Below are 25307 nucleotides of genomic sequence, written 5' to 3' on the forward strand. Positions count from 1 at the left end.
GTATTCTTCCGCCCCTCCCCCCCCCAAAATAACATCTTCACCTATGTGCCGCTTAACCAGCCACTCTCTCCGTCCATTATTGGTCCCCTCCCTTCCCTGTCCCTTAGTGTTCTTCAAACCTCTCCCCTCTTTTCCCTGTCCCTTGGTGTTTCTCTCCCCTCCCTGTCCCTTGGTGCACCCCGCACCCCCTTCGTGGTCTCACTCCCCTTCCTGGTGTACCTCCTACCTGTAGCATTGGTGAGTAGAGCTACAGGAGCTTCAATTTTCTGTATCTGGCCGTACTGACAGGGAGTGCTCTCTCAGTGAGCACCTCCGGTCAGTCTGGCCGGGTACAGGAAACAGAAGTATGAGATAATAACAATAATACAAATAATGAGATTTTAAAACAAACTGAGCTTTGTTGCCTTTTATCACTTTCCTTTGCAGGCTAGGAGATCTGAGAAAAATCATTTCTGATCATTTCTTGATACATTCCACGGTCAAGTTACCCTGCTTGCGCAGTACACAGAGCACATTCCTATTGATTTGAATCTCCTGCCCCCTATTAGCTATAACAATCTGCACCATGTGTTCCCTACAATTACATAATTGCAGTAACATCGCAGTGCCTACAACTGGGTGGGAAGTTTGAACTAGTCGCTACCTATAAATTCCAGGCTCAGTGGTGGCATTAGCATTATTCTGGGATTGATTTCTTGGTAACATGTTTCTCCGTAGAGCTGTGATTGCTTTTGGTGGCTCTGCTTTTGCAGTTTTTGCCTCTGTGGCTGTGGGAAAGAGTGGTGATGATTCTGGTTTTCTATGTCCACCTATATCTGGTGGATATAGGATATAATATAAACTGTTCTAAAAGAAATGTGGTGTGGTAGTTCATGGCATATATATTCGGCCTGATTTACTGAACAGCAGCAGGTTTGAGAGTTAAATGTCCCACGGAGAGATGTTAGGTTTGCAAGATGCATTACTGGTACTCTGCAAACCACGGTATGGAGCACTTGGAGAACAGAATGAGCCAGTGCTCCAATAGCACCAGCTGCTAAGTAACAGTCAGACCAGAACTTTTATTTTGCTTAATAGTTTCACTTATGCCTAATTGCATCTCACCTGTATCTGATCAATTAGCTAGCAGGCTTTTAAAAAGAAGGGATCAGCAGGGTGAGGAGGAAAAGCCAGAGGAATGGTGTCTTGCAGGTATACATTTTGTAAATTGGCAAGTGGGAAAGCCACCCAATTCCAGGTAGGGATTTGCTGTGTATAGTAAATGCTCAAGCAAGAGCAAGGAATTTTGTTTTGTTTGTTTTTCACTTTTTGAAACACTTGTGTTATATATATTGGAAGGCATGGCCTGAAGTTGTGGGAGGGGCTATAGACCTACAAAAGGGACTCCCCTCCCCCCCCCCCACTTTCCTTTGTGGGTCAGACGAAAAGCACTTCCAGGTCATACGAGACGCCATTTTGATTTCACCTTTGCTCCATGAGGTCTCATTCTCCAAGCTGTGTCCAGGAATCCTGCTGCAGGGCTTTCCGTTAATCCAGTGGCTTTCTTTCCGGTCAGCATCACATTTGGTGCCTAAGGGACTCTCAAACCGTAAGTTGACCCACCTGTCGCGCCAGGATTATTTCACACGGCGTTCAGCACTGCACGGGTCCTCACTTTACGGTTTCCTTTTCATTTCATTACCTAATACTCACTCTGTTCATGTAAAATCTGTTGTTGGGTTATAATCATCTGTGCGGTTAAAACTACAAACGAAATACAATTTTTCTCCTACACACCCCCTACCGGTCTTTGGGTGTACAGGCTTCTTAGACATTATCGCATTTCATGTACAAACCAATAAACCACTGCATTTTCACCTACACACTGACCTCTATCGGTCATTTCGGTGTAATACAGGCTTCTTAGACATGTTTGCATTTTCATGTATAAACCACTAAATTTTCACCTACACACTGACCCCTATCAGTCATTCGATGTACTACAGGCTTCTTGGACGTTTTTGCATTTTCAGGTACAAACCAATAAACCACTGCATTTTTACCTACACATTGATCCCTACCGGTCATTCGGTGTACTACAGGCTTCTCAGACATTATTGCATTTCATGTAGAAACCAACGAACCACTGCATTTTTGCCCACATTCTGACCCCTACCGGTCATTCGGTATACTACAGGCTTCTCAGACTTTATTTCACTTCGTATAAGCAAACAAACTAACTACAGCATTTTCGCTTTTATACTGACTCCTCTGGAATATTTGCATGGTTGCACGCTTAAAATATAAGTCCTTCCAATTACGTACTTTCACATATTAGGTTATTCAGCAGCCAGTCATGGTTCACTACACTCATGTTTCCGGGTACAGTTGTTTTCCGACCAGGTATATACACCTGCTTATGTGGTGTTTACATACATTTTCTGTTTTCCCCTGGATACATCCTTAGCGTACTGGCAATTAGGGACTATAGGTTTCCAATAGGTATTCTCCTTTCTTGGCATCTACGCCTGTCGTATAGTGGTCCCGCGAGGCCAACACCCCGCCTCAACGCTCGGGGGCAAACACCCTTCGGGCCACTTGTGAGCTAGCCGCCTTGCATGGTATATAGAGAGGGCCTCACCTGTCACTCCCCTACCCTTTTTTCTGGTTACAGTCACCGAGAGGCCAACATCCTGCCATTACGTTGGTGGCCACAAAATTCCCTCGCACCATTGCATATATAGAGCCTCTCATGCCACTTGGCAACTAGCAGGGCCTCACCTGTCACAAAACAAAGGATTAATTGTTTCGCCATGCGGCTTTAGTTAGCAAGCCAGTACTAGCACACTGTGGGTTCATATAATAATGGCTATCTTCTTCTTTCACTTGGAGAGGATGTTGCTAGTCCCACACGACAATTTTGTCCTAACACAGCGGACGATCACGTTTCAGGCTCCAAGCTCTAGCACCTCAGAACTACCAGAGACAATTGGGTCGTCTCATTCTCTTTGGCAAATCCCAGATTTGCAACAATTTCCATGGTGGCACAAGTAGTTTCAGTGCATGCAGACTGTGGCAGGTATGTTCCCAATACGTCAGGGCACATGGAAACCATGTATCCCAATAAATGTACCCTGAACATTACTTCACGTCTGTAAACATGATGCATTTCCAGTACTTTCTAACTCCTCACCCTTCCAGACATTTAGTTGATTTCCTAATCTCCAATTTTAAAGGCCTTCCTTACAGGTATTGCCATATACTTTTGGGGAAATCTTTTTATTAGTGATATTGCAGAAGGTCTTAATGGTAAGGTGTGTCTTTTTGCGGATGATACTAAGATATGTAACAGGGTTGATGTTCCAGGAGGGATAAGCCAATGGCTAATGATTTAGGTAAACTAGAAAAATGGTCAGAGTTGTGGCAACTGACATTTAATGTGGATAAGTGCAAGATAATGCATCTTGGACGTAAAAACCCAAGGGCAGAGTACAGAATATTTGATAGAGTCCTAACCTCAACATCTGAGGAAAGGGATTTAGGGGTGATTATTTCTGAGGACTTAAAGGTAGGCAGACAATGTAATAGAGCAGCAGGAAATGCTAGCAGAATGCTTGGTTGTATAGGGAGACCTCACTTGGAGTACTGTACACAGTACTGGAGACCATATCTTCAGAAGGATATTGATACCTTAGAGAGAGTTCAAAGAAGGGCTACTAAACTGGTTCATGGATTGCAGGATAAAACTTACCAGGAAAGGTTAAAGGATCTTAACATGTCTAGCTTGGAGGAAAGACGAGACAGGGTGGATATGATAGAAACATTTAAATACATAAAGGGAATCAACACAGTAAAGGAGGAGACTATATTTAAAAGAAGAAAAACAACCACAACCAGAGGACATAGTCTTAAATTAGAGGGACAAAGGTTTAAAAATAATAGGAAGTATTACTTTACTGAGAGGGTAGTGGATGCATGGAATTGCCTTCCAGCTGAAGTGGTAGAGGTTAACACAGTAAAGGAGTTTAAGCATGCGTGGGATAGGCATAAGGCTATCCTAACTATAAGATAATGCCAGGGACTAATGAAAGTATTTAGAAAACTGGGCAGACTAGATGGGCCGAATGGTTCTTATCTGCCGTCACATTCTATGTTTCTATGTTTCTATGTAAATCTAGAATGCCCTAACTTGCAGTCATCACAGCAGCATCCAACAGCTAGCAATACACTCATGGCCCAAGAATGGCAGAAAGATTTCTACCTGGGCCTCTCCGATCTACACCATTTACCGCGTGGCGCAATCCCATTGGGATTGTCACAGGGAATTTTCCCTCACACTGTAACTGATCATAGACTTATCTGCACCTCACGCCTCGGCTACCCCAAGTCTCAACTCCCTCATACCCTTCTGAGGAGTCTTCATTACAGCATGCCACTATTGTTCATACCATTACAGCTATCACTCAAGCAGCGGGGGAAGCCTGGTTAAGTAAAACTGATATCACAACGCCTTTCCCTCTAGAAGCTTCAAGGAAGCCATTAGTATGTCTGAACACTTGAGTGTCCCAGTATTCCCAAAGGTCACAGAAGACCCAGACACTATCGTTACATTCCTGGGCATACAACTTGACTTGGAATCCTTGCCAACAAGTTACCACGTGAGAAATGGGAACAGTCACAACAACAATTACCAACTCCTGCTTGGTACTCGCAACCGCGTGGAACTACAATCCCTGCCAGGTTCCTTAAAATTTGCAATGCGCATCATACCGCAGGCTGCGCTTTCATCTCAGACCACTTTGCTTTTTCCACAGTCCCGCATGATGATCAGGGGCTGTCCCTAGACAACCAAGACACGGCAGACCTAACCACACGTAATGGTAAACTACTGTGGCAGCTGACGTGACAGCCGTCATGGCGGGGGGTCATTTATGGTCAAGGTCATGGATTACATGAACCTCGCCAACATAGCCGGGCTCTGACTAAACTGGCCTTGTCCACCAGCACTCAACACGCTTGCTACAGGGTTTCCACTTATACAATAGGTTTCATGTTGGACCATGACTTAGATAGCTGGTTTGAGGTTTCACCATTTATGGCATTCACTTCTTTTGCCACCTTAAGTTAAAAATTCTCGCACAACATGGTTAACCTTTCTCACGGACATTCAACACTATACGTATTTCTCCATCCCAAACAACAAAGGTTCCTATCCTCCTACCCCATCCATACCTTACTTAGAGACGTAGCCAAGCGGACGTTCCCGCTACAACTAAATACTGGCCATAGACATACAATATTGAAACCGTATCAGAACCACTCGACCATGCACCTTCCGAACCATGCACCAATGCAGTCATCAAAACTGCTACGTATCTAGCCTTTAACTGCTTTCTCAAGGTATAACTCACTATCAGCTGCAAACATCATAAACAAGAGTGCCTGTTGACCTCTTATTGTTCTAAAACACACAATACCACTATGTACGGTCCCTTCCTAAAACTAAGACGAGTCAGATGTGTGAACCAGTGCATATAACCTACTGTCTTACAAGCAATGCTGGGTGCCCGGTTTAAGGTACTGGTTACGTTCTTGGGCACGCCACCATACGCACCACTGAACCATTACTGTCACTGTACAATACTGTCCTTACCAAAGGTAAGTTCATGCACTATATAGCCAAGATATCCCCGCACATGTTAAAGACACGGGGCCGCTCTGAATCATAGGCGACTTGCATACCACAGCCGATTCAGGAATTAGGAAGCTTTCATTAAAACATCGCTACAACCATCTTATTCTATATCATATGAGTGCCCCGAACACAAATATATATATATATATATATATATATATATATATATATATATATATATATTTATATATATATATATATATTTATACATTGTAGTAGCTTGCACTCCAAGAAGACTTTTTTTTTTTTTAAATCTTTATTTTTGGTATGCAGGTAGGTAGAACAGTGCCTGTTTCGCCCCAACGGCATTCGCAGGCTTGTTATTCATTTACATATTATAACAGTTGTGGCTGATTGAGTATGCATACATTTTTAAATGAGTATGATAACAGTACAGTGAACGTATAGTAAATAACATAAGGCAACATGGATGAATGACATATCAGGTATTGTGAATGGCAAGATATGCTGCACTTTTGCTTTTTTGTAATAGTTAAGGTTACAAGAGTAAATAGCACTATTGTATAGCGAAAATGGTTATAGTGACTGAAGTTTGTACAGACAACGAATGCTATGGATTATGCATGTATAGGATACAGTAGTTTAGTTCATGCTAAATTGCAGGATGTATAACTTGGTTAACAAGATTAGTCTTATCCGGGAAGCCCACACGCTGGTGGCCAAGTTGGAGGTAATAGTGTGAGCTGTTATGGGGCGGAATATACAATCTGCTTAGATGGCTTACTGTCAATATGTTCAAACTTAAACAGAACTTTTTAGGGGATTGTGTCGGATCGTCCAACGCTGCCTTCCCACCCACCGTGCTGTGCTGGAGCGAGTGTGTATACACTGCGAGGACAGTGAAGCTTTCCTTTGGCCCTGTGCTTTGTGTGGGGCCTGCATCCTGATGCCACAGGCTCGGGTGTTCGTGGCTTTTCCCCACTGGGGTGCTGTGGTGGGTCCTGGTAGTCTGCCGCTGCCCATGGCGGTTGGGCCGCCGGCGGTGTGGCCGGTGCTGCGGAGTTGATTTCCTTACGACCCTCGGTCCGGGTGGGCAGACGGTACGTTGTGCTGGCGCTGGAGGGCGTGTAGTGCCCGGGACAGGCCTGTTCCGTCTCTGCTTCCCCGACCCCTGTGTCATACCTCCATGTGTCAAGGAGGGCCTTGAGAGTAGCCGATCCATTTCATTCCTAAATTTCTGGAATATAAGGTCCAGGCTCGTGGGTTGCGGTGGTGAGGGTTTAAGTCCTGCGGGCCGCGGTGTTCCCGCCATGTGGCTGGGCCCGGGGTATCCGTAGTCCAGACTTGGGTGGGGAGCTGCAATCTCTGCCTTTACGTGTGTCCACTTGGTGGGGACCGGGATAACCCCCGCCGGTCCATAGGGGGGGGGAACGAAGGCACAAACTTTGTCTCATAGCCTGCTTCAGCGTCGGGAGAGCGGCCGTCTCCCCCACCGCCGCCATGCTTGTAGGTCGCAACCTCGGGCGAATCGGAGCCGCTGCAAACATCATTCTGCTTGGTGTCTACACGGACGTCTCGGTAGCCCCAGTTTGGGATGTATAAGAGGGTGGTTGACAGCTTCAGTTTGTCGGTAATCGACGGTGTTCACGTTTGAAAGCAGCGACATGCGACTGCTCCGCTCTGCGGTCAGGCCCCGCCCCCCTCCAAGAAGACTTTTGTATTGCCCGGTGCTGGTTGTGGCAAAGGTAGATATGGGTGTAGAAACAATCGCACTCCTCGGGACTTGGTTGAAGTAGTAAAATTTAGCTTTTATTTATTCCATCTAAAATATCAACGTTTCAGCTCCAACATGGAGCTTTCATCAGGACAGGTAAAGGTGTGTGTGTGTATATATATATATATTTTACCAAATCTGAAAACAGAGCTGGATGTGTCCTGGACTTTCATTACCCTAGAAGGCTGTGGTTACAGGATCTGTGACAAAAGAGGTGGTGTGTTGCACTACTTACAATAGGTTGGTTTCTGGGCACTCCTGATCCCATAACAAATACAACATGCAGTTCATTTAACTGTTCCAGGGATAACTGCAGGTTATTTAACCTAAGATGACTTTTTTAAATGTTCCTTTTAGTAACCTACTCAGAAGTCGAGTTTTTAAAACCAACATTGCAATGTGATTGCTCAGCATCCTATATTGGGGTTTGTAACATCCTAGCTGCTACATTGAAATAATGGGATAATTTCTGTTAAGTGCAAAATTTGAATAGAAATGGCATAGCCAAGCTGGAAACATAGTTTCAGTTCTGTCTTGTTTTTGGCACATTGTATTGGTGACTGTACCCTGTTTGCACCACCTTTCAGAATGATCCACACCTATCGTCTAAAGCTGGTCATTACAGAGAAGGAGCGTGAGTGTAAGCTGCAGGAATGGAGGAGGTGGGGCATTCTAGGCACCAAAACAGCTGTAGTGGTTATGGTACTTGCTAGTTCCTTTAACAAGCTACATGCTGTCTTTCATTCTACAGGGCGTGAACAGGCCAGCCTAACAGGACAGCGTCTGGCACTTCTTGAAAGTGAAGGGAATAACTTTAGCTGCATTATTTATTCGTCATTGACCAGATCCACAGAAACTGCTGATATCATCAGTCAGAATTTACCAGGTGAGCCATGTGTACAGGGGAAGGAAAGGTTTTACTGGACCCTCTATTGCACATGTGGGATTAGGCTGCTGCATGTAGACCTCTGAAATCCCAATTCTTGCTGCCTATGCATATTTTGAATAGTTGCAGAATAACCGTTATTGAGCTGTTTTGTTGGTGGTTTGGCTTTCTTTAATCTTCTTATAGATATTAAAATGTGCAGCTCCAGTCTGCTTCACGAAGGACCTCACTAGCAAGCGCACGCGCACACAGCTTATTGTAGTGGTACTGGTGTCTATAGCCCGTCCCTGCAGGCTTTTTAATGTATAAACTGACCTTTCAGAGAAAAGGCAGTGTTTGCATTGCTTCAAAGTGACAATCACTCAGACGGTCACTAGAGGTGCTTCCTGTGTTTCTACATTAAGGGCCTCCACGCTCTGGAGGCACTGAACATTCCCCATAGAGATACAGTGATTCAATGCATCTCTATGAGGAGATGATGATTGGTGTAGCTTTTTGCAGCTAATCCTATGGCAAAGCATTGGATTGGCTGAGATCATCAAGCGTGATGATCTCAGCCATAGAGGCAGGGCCAGTGGAGGGGAGACCAGCATGGCGTGGGGAAAAGTGAATAAAAAAACCCCCACTAATGACTGACACACATTACTACTACCTGTGGGCGACCGGGGGTTGTGCAGGGCAGACAGCCGTCTGTGCTGGTGGCTGCAGGGGGAGCTGTGATGGCGGCCGCTGGGGGAGCTGTGCTTTCTCTGCTCCCCCCCCCCCCCCGCCCTCGCGCGCTACTTAATGATTCCGCTGGAATATGACGTCATATTCTGGCCGCAGTCTCATTAAGCTGGGGAGCAGAAACCGCACACCTTGCAGTTTGCCTGGCCCTGGTTGTAGTTGAGCAACATCTGGGGGGCCAGAGTTTGGGGAATCCTGCTTTACAGCATTAAATGTATACCTATATTTAATATATTGTACAAACTTGTCTTATGCCTTCCATGTACTGACAAAATGTATATCTTCATCTACAGAGCTCTACAACTCCCACCGGAAGCTTGGCTGCGACTGCCATGGTAGTATTACAAAGCTGGTGATAAAACCTGATGATGTGTCACTGAAGATGCTTGGTGATGCTGGCTTTATGCCCCCGGGGAAACTCACGGGAGCTTAGCTCTGAGCTGGATGTCCTCCTAGAGACACACAAGTTACCATGACTCCCTTACCTTTCTGTTTAATATACACACTCCAGTTGAAGCAGTCTTTCAATGCATATATTGCACACAGCATGGGTGGACCAAATGATAGTATAATTTTTTCTCATCCCTGAAGGTTCTAGTTTCTGAATATGCAGCACCATGTTCTGAGTTACAATGCCTTGTATTCACCAAATGGCTTTACAACTCAAGCTTGGCACCTCCTATTGCTCGACATTGCAGACCCTGTAGCTATGGCTTCTTGCAAAACAAAGTACAGTTGAAAGAAGTTCTTGGCTTGGTTAGTGTAAATACTGTATCTTAAATATAAGGGGCAGTTGTAACAACCCATTTGTATGCATGTTGACAGGACTGCTTAATTAAAAGCAAATAAAGTAACTTCCTACTTATTTTCATTATTGTATTGGTGGCTTCTGGCGTCACACTTCTCATAGGTACTAGATGTTCTGAGCGCTCCATATGTTCAGAACTTGAACTAAAAGTTCATCCTTCATTGTATGTGGGTCGTGTGGACTTGCTGCTCAAAGGGAGTATCTGATCTTGTTTGTGTTTGGCAGATACCTTGTGTGACCACTGCGGCTACTCTTCCCACCAGAACTGTATGTGCTTGCGGTCTGTCATAAAGGACTTCCAGCTAACTCTTCTTTTATGAAGATTGAATGTATCGTTTTAAAGTTATAAAAATGTATGTTTAAATTGTACGTTATAATTGGGTTACCTCTCAGGCTAAGGGGAGGGAATCTGTGGGAGGTAACCATTGTGTGAGTGGGTAATGTTTAATTGGATTTGGGCGTCTCCCTTGCAGGGGAGAATTGCATAAAAGCAGAGTTTGTGTAATTAAACCAGAGTTCATCTTGACCCTCAATACGTAGCCTTGTCTTGTTATTGGAGGGAACTGCTATATCACACTGTGGATTGCTATGCTCTGCATACTCCCTTGAGCTTTTATCACTTAGTTCTTGTTCCTGATACCCTCTCAGGACCCACGGTCCTGAATGCTGGAGGTTCATTCCAGGGTGGACGGAAGACGGCGCGGCTCCAGTTAAGCTACGGCGGTTGTGGAGTCTGCGGTGGTTGTGGTGTCCAGTGCGGTGCTTGTGGTCCTCCACAAGCACCGCAAGCTAGGAAGTGTCCATCAACGGAAGGTGTCCGTTTCAGGTTGCACTGACTGTCCCAATTTATTATACACACAACCCTGTATTATACAGAGAGCACTGACTGTCCAGGGATATTATACACAGACAGTAATTGATAGCTGTGCTGCAAAATGTCCTTGGAAATTTTTTTCAAATGTTGGCAACTATGGCACTTTATCAAAGGAAATGTGTTTGTTTTTTTTAAAAAATCCCTGGTTTGTGCTAAGAGTTCTTTTTTTACTGTTACAGGTAAGATTCATCTGTAGGAAAAGGTTACTGACTGCACAAGGTTTGATTTCCTGTTGGTAATTATAAGGCATTTGATTGGATTATGTAGCTACTTGCTATTGATTGCTATTTAAATTAGCTATATTTTGCTAATAAGCAGAGGTGTTAAACATTCCTAGTGGGAGGTGATTTTAGGAGTATATAAGGGTAGTTGTCATTAGCTTGGCTAATAGAGCTTGGTTGCTTCATCTAAGTGTTGCTTCTAAGTGTGTGTGTGGTTGGAGATAAACTGGAGGTAATCTGAGGTATTCATTTTTTTTTTTAGAAATAAAAAGTTAAAATTTGTTTTGATTTGTTTGATTTAAATTATTCACCTCATTGGAATGGCAGACTTAGTTCAGTGTAATAGTTGCTTTGCATTTGTTTCACGTTCCACTTTTTGGAGGTTTGGTTGTTGTCTAATCTGTAGACAGTTCTCTATTTTGCGGCAGGAGATTGTATTTTTGAAGTCTGAGATTTGTAAATTATCTGGTAAACAAACTCAGGCTGGAACTGCTGCAAAGCCACTGCCGCAGAGACATACTAGGAATGGCAGATGGATTACTGTAGGATCTGGTAGACTTGGAGTTGTGGATAAAAGGTATATTGCACAGTCTGTTGCTCTACATAATTCATTTTCTGCACTTTCAGAGTGTAGTGGTGTCGTGCAGAGAGGCACTGAGGCTAGTGGTGTTGTGCAGAGAGGCACTGAGGCTAGTGGTGTTGTGCAGAGAGGCACTGAGGCTAGTGGTGTTGTGCAGAGAGGCACTGAGGCTAGTGGTGTTGTGCAGAGAGGCACTGAGGCTAGTGGTGTTGTGCAGAGAGGCACTGAGGCTAGTGGTGTTGTGCAGAGAGGCACTGAGGCTAGTGGTGCTGTGCAGAGAGGCTTGAACACTATGGTGAGGCCTAATAGAAAGCAGTTTATGGTGGGGGATTCCATCATAAGAGGTGTGGAGATGGATAATGGTGGTCTTGTGAGGTGTCTTCCCGGAGCTACTGCTCACAGAGACAGGAGACGTATCTGTAATATGGTATAATGAGAAAAATGACTGGGACATAGCAATACCAGGGTACTCTTTATATAGAAAAGACAGGGAAGGCAAGAAAGGGGGAGGGGTGGCCTGTATGTAAAGAATAGCATAAAATCTAGCCTAAAAAAGGTTAGTGAGGCGAACATAGAGTCAGTTTGGGTAACGTTAGAATTTGGTAATCACACAGTAACTCGTGTAGGTGTGATTTATAGGCCCCCAGGACAAATTGAAGAGTTAGATAATCTACTAGTTGAAGAAATAGCTAAAATGACAATGAAGGGAGAAGTTATCATCATGGGTGACTTTAATCTTCCTGATGTAAATTTGAAAAAAAAATAGCTACTTGTGCCAGGAGCACACATATTCTAAACTCCCTACTGGGATTGTCTCTAAAACAAGTCGTTGAGGAGCCAACTCGTAAAGAGGCCATACTAGATTTAGTGTTAACTAATGGAGATTTGCTATCCGATATTACTCTAGGTGAAAGTTTAGGATCCAGTGATCATCAGTCAGTGTGGTTTAATATAAGAACAGTGACTGAGTCACCCCACACAAAAACAAAAGTTTTAGACTTTAGAAAAACAGACTTTTCTAAAATTAGAATATGTGTAAAGGAGTCATTATCAGACTGGAGCAATTTAAATGGAGTCCAAAAGAAATGGGAATATTTAAAAGTTGCACTACTGAAGGCAACAGAAAATTGCATTAGGTTTGTCAGTAAAAGCAAAAAATTCAGATGTAGCCAAAATAGTAAAAAAACAAAAAGTTAGCATTTAGTAATTATAAAAAAACCCAGAGTGAGGAAGACAGAATGATCTATAAGATTAGGCAGAAAGAGGCTAAGCAAGTTATAAGAGCTTCCAAATCACACACAGAAGAGAAAATAGCACAGTCAGTAAAAAAAGGGGGACAAAACCTTTTTTAGATACATAAATGAGAAAAGAAAAGTAAAACAAGGATTAGTTAAATTAAAAACAAAAGAAGGAAGGTATGTAGATGAGTATATATTCCTAGCTAGATGTCATGTCATGTCAGTGCGGGAGAGGGAGCTATAGTGTCAGGAATACAGCGTTGTTTTCCTAGATGTCATGTCATGTCATGTCAGTGCGGGAGAGGGAGCTATCTTGGGCATGTATTTTGGTCAAAACATTAGAGAGAGCAGTCACATAGTCTACCATAGCATCTGACTGAATCTGAAGCTGTTGTGGAAAATAACAACCTAGCTTACAGTGAAAAACTTTTTTCTTTGTAAAGGCACGCTATAGAGACACCAGATATGAGTGGCAAAGTACACTGGCAGAGGTTGGCAGAGTACACGCTGAAGGCCTGACACCCGCTTTAAGGACACTGACTGCTATTAGCTTACAGTGAAAAACTTTTTTCTTTGTAAAGGCACACTATAGAGACACCAGATATGAGTTGTAAAGTACACTGGCAGAGGTTGGCAGAGCACGCTCTGAAAGCCTGACACACAGATGCTTGCAGACAACTAACTGCTATACACAACTAAGCTTACAGTGAAAAACTTTTTTCTTTGTAAAGGCACGCTATAGAGACACCAGATATGAGTGGCAAAGAACACTTGCAGAGGTTGGCACGCTGAAAGCCTGACACACAGACGCTTGCAGACAACTAACTGCTATTAGCTTACAGTGAAAAACTTTTTTCTTTGTAAAGGCACACTATAGAGACACCAGATATGAGTTGTAAAGTACACTGGCAGAGGTTGGCAGAGCACGCTCTGAAAGCCTGACACACAGATGCTTGCAGACAACTAACTGCTATACACAACTAAGCTTACAGTGAAAAACATTTTTCTTTGTAAAGGCACGCTATAGAGACACCAGATATGAGTGGCAAAGAACACTTGCAGAGGTTGGCACGCTGAAAGCCTGACACACAGACGCTTGCAGACAACTAACTGCTATTAGCTTACAGTAAAAAACTTTTTTCTTTGTAAAGGCACGCTATAGAGACACCAGATATGAGTGGCAAAGTACACTTGCAGAGGTTACAGTGAAAAACTTTTTCTTGCAGAGGTTGGCAGAGCACACACTGAAGGCCTGACACCCAGACGCTTGCAGGCAACTGACTGCTATTAGCTTACAGTGAAAAACTTTTTTTCTTTGTAAAGGCACGCTACAGAGACACCAGATATGAGTGGCAATGTGCACTGGCACAGGTCTGCAGAGCACAGGCTGTAGGCCTGACACACCCGCTTGAAGGACACTGACTGCTATTAGCTTACACTGGAAACCTTTTTTTCTTTGTAAAAGCACGCTACAGAGACAGATATGAGTGGCAATGTGCACTGGCAGAGGTTGGCACGCTGAAAGCCTGACACTCGCTTTAAGGCCACTGACTGCTATTAGCTTACAGTGAAAAACTTTTTTCTTCGTAAAGGCACGCTATAGAGACACAAGATATGAGTGGCAATGTGCACTGGCACAGGTCTGCAGAGCACAGGCTGTAGGCCTGACACACCCACTTGAAGGACACTGACTGCTATTAGCTTGCACTGGAAACCTTTTTTTCTTTGTAAAAGCACGCTACAGAGACACCAGATATGAGTGGCAATATGCACTGGCACAGGTCTGCAGAGCACAGGCTGTAGGCCTGATACACCCGCTTGAAGGACACTGACTGCTATTAGCTTACAGTGAAAAACTTTTTACTTCGTAAAGGCACGCTATAGAGACACCAGATATGAGTGGCAATGTGCACTGGCACAGGTCTGCAGAGCACAGGCTGTAGGCCTGACACACCCGCTTGAAGGACACTGACTGCTATTAGCTTACACTGGAAACCTTTCTTTCTTTGTAAAAGCACGCTATAGAGACACCAGATATTAGTGGCAATGTGCCCTGGCACAGGTCTGCAGAGCATAGGCTGCCGGCGAACAGTTCGGTACATCACTACCAATGTACCTATGTCTCACAGCGTCCCCATGTGTCTCAGCATTCCCATGTCTCACAGTGTCCCCTAGTGTCTCAGTGTTCCCATGTTTTCCAGTGTCCCCAAGTGTCTGTGTCCCCATGTGTCCCCTAGTGACTCATTGTCCCCATGTCTCTCTGCTGCCTTTCCCCTATCCCCCCTACTGAGCTGTAGAGCTGCTGTCTGGACTCTCTGTGCTGTGTAGCTGCTCCCCCACGGATCAGTGAGTAGTAAAGAGAGGCAGGGATATGTTGTAACTTCCTATCCCTGCCTCTCTCCACACACAGTGACCCCTACTGGCTGGTGTTGGTATTGCAGAGTAATCTCCGTTTATACTGAGAAAAATACCTGCATTTGTATTGCCGGTACTATGGCAATACTGGCATGGCCAGGCAGCCTAAAATACCGGCTGTGCCAGTAAAATACCAATCAGGAGGCCGAGTAGTGGAGCAATGTGTAAAACATTTTTTAAAAAAAATATTATTATTATTATTATTATTATTTTTAATCGGCCTATTCCATGGGCCTGGGCCTGGAGCTGCAGCTCCATCAGCGCCTATGTTAATCTGGCCCTGTATGTGGCATACGCCTAGCTGTGTCCAAGGTTCCAGCTGCAGGTCTGGCGTAAAAACAGTCAGAGTCTGCAGGGGTGCAACAAATAATAAATATTTTCCTACTGAAAGTTTAAGAATTGACTCTCTCCATATTTTGGAGAAGAGTTTTTGAGGTTGGGAACAACTCTGTTGCCTTATTTCCAGACCATAGTGCGAACAATAATGAGCCTTGTAAAAACCGTGCACTTTCTAGTGCCAGCCATAACGGAGGAGAAACCCTTTCAAGTATTGAAAGACCTTGAGCAAGTAGTGTAGCCTTATAAAGTTTTAACATTTGGAACACCTAAACCACCTTTCGCAAATGGGGGCCAAAGCTGGTCTTGTGCAATTCGTGGGGGTTTCCTTTTCCAGATATGCGCATTGATAAGTGCCTGGAACTTCCAAAGTATGGCATTTGGAATGGTAATTGGTAATGTCCGAAAAAGATATAGAATATGGGCCAAAATCATCATTTTTATTGTTTGTATACGACCAACCAGGATATTTCTTTATTTTCCTATTTTTTGAGTTGGTGGTCTAATTTATGTATTAATGGTAGATGGTTTTCTTTTATTATCAGCGTTTGTGTTATGGGAAGTTTGATACCTAAATAGGATATGGATGTTTTGCGCCAGTATAATGATTTTAAGCGTTGTGTAGTAGCTGTTGAGAGCTCTAATACCAATGCCTGTGATTTTTTTAAAATTATTTTTATAATATGATAATTGGCCATATCTTTCAAGCATGCTCAATAATTGAGGTATTGATGATTCTGGATCTGATAGAAATAATAGGACATCGTCCGCAAAAAGAGCGATTTTTAAATCCCCTATTGTGGTATTTAAACCCTTAATTCCTTTCTGGGCTTTAATATGTCTCACTTGGGGTTCCATGCACAAAAAGAAAATCAGTGGGGATAATGGGCATCCTTGTCTGGATCCATTTGTAATTTGAAATGATGTGGGCAAAAATCTAGAGTTATATTTTGGCCACAGGATTAGAATAAAGAACCCTTATATTATTCAAAAAAGCTAGGGGGAACCCCATTCTTAGCAATACTTCCTGCATATAAGACCAGTTAATAATAAACCCTTCTGTTTGCTGATTTGTGCCCAAGTGATTAAATTGAAAAAATGGCGGGTTCTCTTGACGGTACAAACCCTGATTGGTCCGGTGAAATCAAATCTGCTAACATAGGTTTTATTTGTGAAGCCAACATTTTTGCATATATTTTTATGTCTGTATTTAGTAGAGAAATCGGTCTTAAACTAACACATTCATTGGGCACTTTGCCTGGTTTGGGTAAAGTAATAATATGGGCCAAAAGCGTTTCTTCCGGTAAAGACCCAGCTACCTTAAAATAATTAAATAAATTTGCAACATGTGGTGTAAGTTGAGCTTCAAAAATTACATAGAAATTATTTGAAAACCCATCTGGGCCTGGAGCTTTATTTTTAGGAAGTGTATAGATCACTTTTTCTTACTTCATCTTCAGAAAACTGTTCAGAAAGAACATTATTTGAGAAGTTATTTTAGGCAAATTAACCTCGTTAAGAAAAGTAGATATTTCATGTTTTGAAGGCTGGTACGTATTTATATCCCGCCTTAAATTATATATTTTTTGGTAAAAGGATCCCAACTCCTCCACTACATCTTGCGGATTGTACAATCTATCAAGAATGGAATTTTAGTCTGTAAATTTGCTTGCTAATAATTTACCAGCCGTATTGCCCTGCGAGTAATGTGTCTGTTTTAGTTTCCTTAATTGTCTCTCTGTTATATTTACGGACATCTCTTGTATTTCTTGTTTAATTTTAGCTATCTGTTTAGATATTATTTTAGTGGGGTTCAATTTATTTGCTTTATCTAATTCACTAAGTTTGTTTAGGAGCCTGCTTGAATAAATAACCCTCTCAAGACTGCCCATTTTATTACAGTGCTTGAAGTATCAAAGAGATGATCATTATAAAAAACCTAATTGCCGTACTTATTTGGGAGACTAGGTTTGTTTGATTTAAGAGAGATTCATTAAGGCCCTTATTGCGAATTGTGCTCTAAAGGTGGTGACAACCGGTGTATGAACAGACCAAACACTAGTACCTATTTTTATCTCAGAGACATTCATTAATGTTAATTTATCCACTACACACATGTCTATCCGAGAGTAAGTGCTATGTGCATTTGAAAAAAAAGGTGTAATCTTTATCGTTTGGGTATAAACTGCGCCATGTATCATATAGATAATGCAAATTAATGAGTTTAGATCATTTTGTACTCAAGAGGGTGGTCTGGTGTAACGGATGTTTACCATTACTCCTCTTTATGTCCATGTTTGGATCCAATATGCAGTTTAAATCACCGCATATTATAGTATGACCTTTGCGAAGAGTTATGATTTTAGAAAATGCTCTACTCAAAAAAGAAATGTGTGACTTATTTGAGGCATATATTGAGGCAACTGTTATTTGTATTCCATTTAAGTTGCCTACCACAACTAGTAGCCTCCCTGGCTTGTCCAGATTAGAGATGTCGCGAACATAAAACTTTCCGTTACGCGAACGGGCGAACCAGGCGAACTGGGTGAACCGCCATAGACTTCAATAGGCAGGCAAATTTTAAAACCCACAGGGACTCTTTCTGGCCACAATAGTGATGGAAAAGTTGTTTCAAGGGGACTAACACCTGGGCTGTGGCATGCCGGAGGGGGATCCATGCAAAACTCCCATGGAAAATTACATAGTTGATGCAGAGTCTGGTTTTAATCCATAATGGGCATAAATCACCTAACATTCCTAAATTGTTTGGAATAAGGTGCATCTTCACAGTGAAAGACCAAACTCCCCGCACTTTAACGCACCGCAAACAACCGCAAACTCCCCATTTGCACAAGGTTGGATACCAAGCTAGCCATGTACCGTTCCTTGTCCTCACTGACAATGACAATTCACTGTTCAATGACAATTGAAGGTCTCTTCCTCCACCCAGCCACGTACAACACCAAGGGTCCCGAAAGGTGACAACAAGCCCCCTGGGACGCCTGCTGTGTTTGGTCTTCCACCTCCTCAAAGCCACCTTCCACCTCTGACTCCTCTTCTTCAGACTCCTCTCTCTGCGTTGCCTCTCTCTGTGTTAAGTAGTACTATTCCTATCAGTTTAATCCCTGTTACGTCCCCTATCAGGGAACGTGTATATGGCATTGATTTTAGGAACCGGGAGATGAAAAAAGATGCTTGGTCGGTCCTCCTACTTTGTTTGCGTTGCGTTGCGTTGCGTTGCGTTGCCGCAGGTCCAGCAAGCGATGCTGATAAGGCTGTTTCTGGTGGTGATGGTGACCACAACTCTTCCTCTTCCTCTTCACGCTCATCTACGGCCTGATCCAGCACTCTTCGCAGGGCACGCTCCAGGAAGAAAACAAATGGTATGATGTCGCTAATGGTGCCTTCGGTGCGACTGACTAGGTTTGTCACCTCCTCAAAAGGACGCATGAGCCTACAGGCATTGCGCATGAGCGTCCAGTAACGTGGCAAAAAAATTCCCAGCTCCCCAGAGGCTGGCCTAGCCCCCCGGTCATACAAATATTCATTAACGGCTTTTTCTTGTTGGAGCAGGCGGTCGAACATTAGGAGTGTTGAATTCCAACGTGTCGGGCTGTCGCAAATCAAGCGCCTCACTGGCATGTTGTTTCGCCACTGGATATCTGCAAAGTGCGCCATGGCCATGTAGGAACGCCTGATATGGCCACACACCTTCCTGGGCTGCTTTAAAGCGTTGTACGATCAGATTACACACATGTGCCATGCACGGCACATGTGTCAACTTGCCCAACTTCAATTCCGCCAACAAATTTGTTCCGTTCTCCAGTTGCTGCGGAGTCAGCCACTTTTCCCCCTGTGCGTTCAGGGGCGGACAGGAGTGTTTGTCCGGTGTGACTCTCTGCTTTCAAACCCAAGTCAAACCCAAGATGGCGTGACACTGCCGTATCCGGGATGTGGAATAGTACCTGGGGAGCTGGGGGGTGCCGTTGATGTGGAGCAAGACGCAGCAGCAGAAGAGGACTCAGCCGAGGAGGTTATGGAAGAGGATGGAGTAGGAGGAGTAGAGGAGGTGGCAGCAGGCCTGCCTGCAAGTCGTGGCGGTGTCACCAACTCCTCTGCAGAGCCACGCATTCCATGCTTGGCAGCCGTCAGCAGGTTTACCCAATGCGCAGTGTAGGTGATATACCTGCCCTGACCATGCTTTGCAGACCAGGTATCAGTGATCAGATGGACCCTTGCCCCAACACTGTGTGCCAGACATGCCATTACTTCCTTTTGCACAATCGAGTACAGGTTGCCTTTTGTGAAAAGAAATTTCGTCCGGGTACCTTCCACTGCGGTGTCCCAGTAGCTACAAATATTTTGAACGTCTCAGACTCCACCAGCTTGTATGGTAAAAGACAATCCAGCTGTAAGATGCCGGGCAAGGGGGTGACTTTCTGACATTGGCTTCTTACGCTCAAACATGTCCTTGACAGACACCTGACTGTGGGCAGATGAGCGGCAGTGGCGTCTCTAGGATTCATTTTTAGGGGGGGGCACATGGTGGGCCAGAGACAAAAGAAGGGGACACCCCACCCTCACCGCAGTTTGACCTGCTGCATGTTAAGCCCCGCCCCTGACACAATGTGTTTTTTTTATAATCCCTGGTGGAGAATTCATTCTTATTAAAAAACAAACACATTTCCGTTGATACAGTCCATACACACACACAGACTGCTGAGTCCTTACACACATACAGACTGCTGAGTCCATACATACACACACTCTGCTGAGTCCATACACACACACTGCTGATTCAATACACACACTGCTGAGTCCATACACACACACACACACACAGACTGCTGAGTCCTTACAAATACAGGGCGACAGACTGCTGACCATACATACACACACACACAGACTGCTGAGTCCATACACACACACAGACTGCTGAGTCCATACACACACACCAGACACACACACAGACTGCCGAGCAGTGGCGGATCCAGAACCAAATCTCGGGAGGGGCACTGGTGGTGGGCTAGAGCGGGGTTAAAAGGGCTGCAGCAGAGGAATAGGGGACTCTTGTTTAGGGGATAGGAGGCTGTACACATATGCGGCCACACACCGTGATATGAAAACACAATAACACACTGGCACACTGACACTGAGAAAAACACACATACACAGATACAAACCTATACCTACACATTCACACACACACACATCCCTAAATATACACAAAATGACACACATACCTTCACATACACACACACAGATACAAGGCAATAGAATATACAGACAAAACTCCAGGTACTGAAGATATATTTATTGGCGTATAGAACAACTTAAAAGTGCAAACGTGCAACGTTTCGGCCCTAGAGGGCCTTAATCATGTTTAAGTCCGTCTAGGGCTAAAAAAATTGCACTTTTATGTTGTGTTCTACCCTTCAATAAATACACCTTCAGTAACCGGAGTGTTGCCTGTATATTCTATTACCTTGTATTGTTGGACGGATTAGCAGTGTCTTTCTAATGCAGAACACCTCTGAGGCTGTGGGCCAGAGTGAAAAGCGGAACCTGAGTGCAGTGGTACACACAGATATACTCCCAGATGCACACCGACACTCACAGATGCACACTCACAGATGCACACTGACACTCACAGATACACACACATACACACTGACACACATACACACTGACACTCACACATACACACTGACACTCACAGATACAGATACATACTGACACTAACAGATACACACAGACACTCACAGATACACACAGACACTAACAGATAAACAAATACATACACACTGACACTCACAGATACACACACAGATGCACGCTGACACTCACAGATACACACAGATGTACAAATACATAAACATACACAATGGCACACACAATTTGCAGCTTCCATAATGTTAACCCTGCCCTTCCATACCTTTTGGTTGCAGGGAGGTGACTTTCTGGGGCTGGCTAACCCTGGGGGGAGTCTGAAGCTGCAGAGCTCTCTCTCCTCCCTCCTCCTTCTCTCCCAGCTGCCTCCTCCTTCTCTCTCAGCTGCCTGCATCGTCCATTTGCATCGTCTATAGAGGGCGGTCTCGTCCCACTAAACATTCCTATCCAGGAAAGAGTTAACTTTTCCGGATGGCTATTTTGATGTAACTATCTTTATAGTTGTCTATAACAAGTTTTCTGTCAGTTCAAAAGTTTCTTTGGGCTTTCTTCAGACTATGTGTGTGGCAAATTGTGCTATAATTTCTAATATGACAGTTCGTAAACTAAGTTTTACCTTTCTCTTACAATCTTATACAATATCGAAAGTAAAATTAACCCCTTAAGGACGCAGCTTCAAAAACTGGACTTACCCTTAAGGACACAAGCATTTTTTGCATTTTTTGCTCTTTGTGTTCATCCTCTGTTTGCATTTTTCTTATTTATTACACCAACACATGTTATATATCGTTTTTTAAATGACAAAAAGGGCTTTAATCTGATGTGTCATATACATATATAAATTCTTATTTATTATTAACAAAATCCAAAAAATATATTAAAAAAATGAAATAAATTGGTTTTTTTCACAGTTTAGGCAATAATAACGTGTGTATAATAAGTACAGCGTAAGGAAAGTAATTTTAAAAATATTCAATTAGTTGTTCTGATATGTCTAGGATTTCAGCTTATTTTAAAAGTTACAGGTTGTGATGTACCGAACTGTTCGCTGGCGAATAGTTCCCGGCGAACATAGCGTGTTCGCGTTCGCCGCCGCAGGCGAACACATGGGCGGTTCGATCCGCCCCCTATTCGTCATCATTGAGCAAACTTTGACCCTGTGCCTCATGGTCAGCAGACACATTCCAGCAAATCAGCAGCAGACCTTCCCTTCCACACCCTCCCACCTCCCTCCCAGCATCCATTTTAGATTCATTCTGAAGCTGCATGCTTAGTGAGAGGAGGGAAAGTGTAGCTGCTGCTGATTCTGGTTTAGCTTTTGCCAATAAAATAGTATTGATCTTCTTGGATATTTCTGATATTTGTTGATCCAACTCCTTTGTAGGGGAGATTTTATTTTTTTATTTAAATTATTGAATTAAAGATATAGTTGATTTGAAGATAGGCCTTGTTCCCTTTTTTCAGACCTCAGTTTAATTATATAACCCCTTATTACACTCTTAAAAGCACTCCATAAGATTTGCTTTGAGATTTCTTGTGTCGTATTTTCTTTATAGTATAATTTAATCCTCTCCGACATATAATCAATAGTTTTAGAATCAGTAAATAATCTCTCATTCAGCCTCCATTGTGATCGTGGTTCATTAACATCTAGTCCTATTTCCATAATCACAGCCGAATGGTCCGACTAGGTGATATCCTCATTTTAATTAGGTAACATTGTTGAATTCACTGTATTTGAACCAAAAAGTAATCTATTCTAGAGTATGACAAGTGAGGTTTAGAGTAGAAAGTGAACTCAATTTCATCAGGATGTTTTACTCTCCACATGTCATTTAAATTAAATTTAGATATAACATTCTGCAGTACCAATTTTTTTTATGATATTGTGTTGTTTCCTTTCTTTTATCCATTGATACATCTACCACACAGTTAAGGTCTCCTCCAACTATAAAGGACCCCTGAACCTTGTTTTCGAACTTGGTTAATATGTTATTAATAAATTTTTCAGGTTGTCTATTTGGGGTATATATATTAAGTAGTGTAGATTTTCCCCTGCAATGAACAGATCAAAAACAAAAAAAAAAATTGCAACTCCTCTGTTTTTTAGAGCTATAATCTGAAGAAACAAGAATTGGATAATAGAAACTTTTCATTTTTGAGTTTCCGGCTTTCCAGTGTGTTTCTTGTATAAATCCAACAGTAATGTTCTTTTTCCATAAATGATCTACTAAAAGCTTACATTTCTGTGGAGTATTCAAACCCTTAACGTTCAAAGCTATAATCCTAATCTTATTTCCCTCTAACATTAATATCCTCCCTGTGCTACATAATAACTCAAGTTGGCCACGCACAATCCGCTCAACATATAAGACAAGTACAACCATATCACATAAAAAACCTCAAAGGGTTTTTGAAAGAAAAAAAATGACTCTCGAAAAACCCTTATGTGCGCCATTGTCCCAAGTAGTGTGTCTTACCCCCTTCCCCTTACTAGACACCTTTTCCATCAGCTCTACTATCAAGAGCTGTACAGTAGGGCAACGGAAAGCAGATTTTTTTTTTCTTTTTTTTTATTTATATAAAAAAAAATTCTTGTACACATTAATTCTTCTATCTTACTTTAATAAACTTTTTCTAGACTTTCTTAATTTTATTTCATGTGCATTTACTTCTTTATTTAATAAATAAAACGTGTCTATATTCTCCTCATTAATTTATGTGCAATTCAGATATTTCCTTATTACCTATTCATATTAGCAGATATTTAAATGACCCCCTTTTTTCCTCTTTCTTTTCTCATTTTCTTCCTCTTTCCTTTTCCTTTCTTAAAATGAGCATGGTCACATATATAGGACGATTTGTAATTAAATTTAATGTACCCTATGACATTTTTTCTCTTTATTTATTTTCCCCTTTCTTTGTCCTTAGTCTCAACCAATTTAAGCATGTACACTTAGTTACTTTTATCTTTCCTTGATATAGTTAATCGTGAGAGCCCATAAGCTGTAGAATAATACTATTATCTTTCTCTCTCCACCTATCTAATTGCAACCTTCTTATTTCCCTTATTTTATTCTATCCCCCTAGTGAATAGTTACATTATTTATTCTTCAATATTAATACACATTCCATTATTAAACATAAGTAAATATCAAAATTAGTTAAACGTATTCGTGAATATATCCCAACATTTAAATTTTTGTGAGTATTATATTTAAGCTATGATATTTACTTAGTAGATATTGCATTATTTGTCCATTCTAGCGAACTTAGTCAAACTTTCCATATTTATACAATTTTAATTAAAGGGACACTATAGTCACCTGAACAACTTTAGCTTAATTAATAGAACATGCCCCTGCAGCCTCACTGCTCAATTATCTGCCATTTAGGAGTTAAATCCCTTTGTTTATGAACCCTAGTCACACCTCCCTGCATGTGACTTGCACAGCCTTCCAGAAACACTTCCTGTAAAGAGAGCCCTATTTAGGCTTTCTTTATTGCAAGTTCTGTTTAATTCAGGTTTTCTTATCCCCTGCTATGTTAATAGCTTGCTTAGACCCTGCAAGAGCTTCCTGTATGTGATTAAAGTTCAATTTAGAGATAGAGATACAATTATTTAAGGTAAATTACATCTGAAAGTGAAACCAGTTTCATTTTCATGCAGGCTCTGTCAATCATAGCTAGGGGAGGTGTGGACTGGGCTGCATAAACAGAAACAAAGTGATTTAACTCCTAAATGACTGTGCATTGAGCAGTGAAATTGCAGGGGAATGATCTATACACTAAAACTGCTTTATTTAGCTAAAGTAATTTAGGTGACTATAGTGTTCCTTTAACCCCTTAAGGACCAAACTTCTGAAATAAAATGGAATCATGACATGTCACACATGTCATGTGTCCTTAAGGGGTTAAACTATAAAAAAATCCTGTGTGAGTTATTGTAAATATCTAAATTATTTTATTCCTTTATCTCCAGTCCCTATGCATACCCCATCCCTCTCATCATATGTCTACTCCCTGCCAACTGTGATCATTTTGTCTAATTCATATTTGTACATATTTGTGCAACCTTTACCAATAGTGATTCTGTGAAGAGCAGTTATCATAGGAGGGGATAGGTATCCTAAATTAACTATAC

Source organism: Pelobates fuscus, chromosome 1, assembly GCF_036172605.1.
Source record: "Pelobates fuscus isolate aPelFus1 chromosome 1, aPelFus1.pri, whole genome shotgun sequence".
In the NCBI taxonomy this organism is placed as follows: Eukaryota; Metazoa; Chordata; class Amphibia; order Anura; family Pelobatidae; genus Pelobates; species Pelobates fuscus.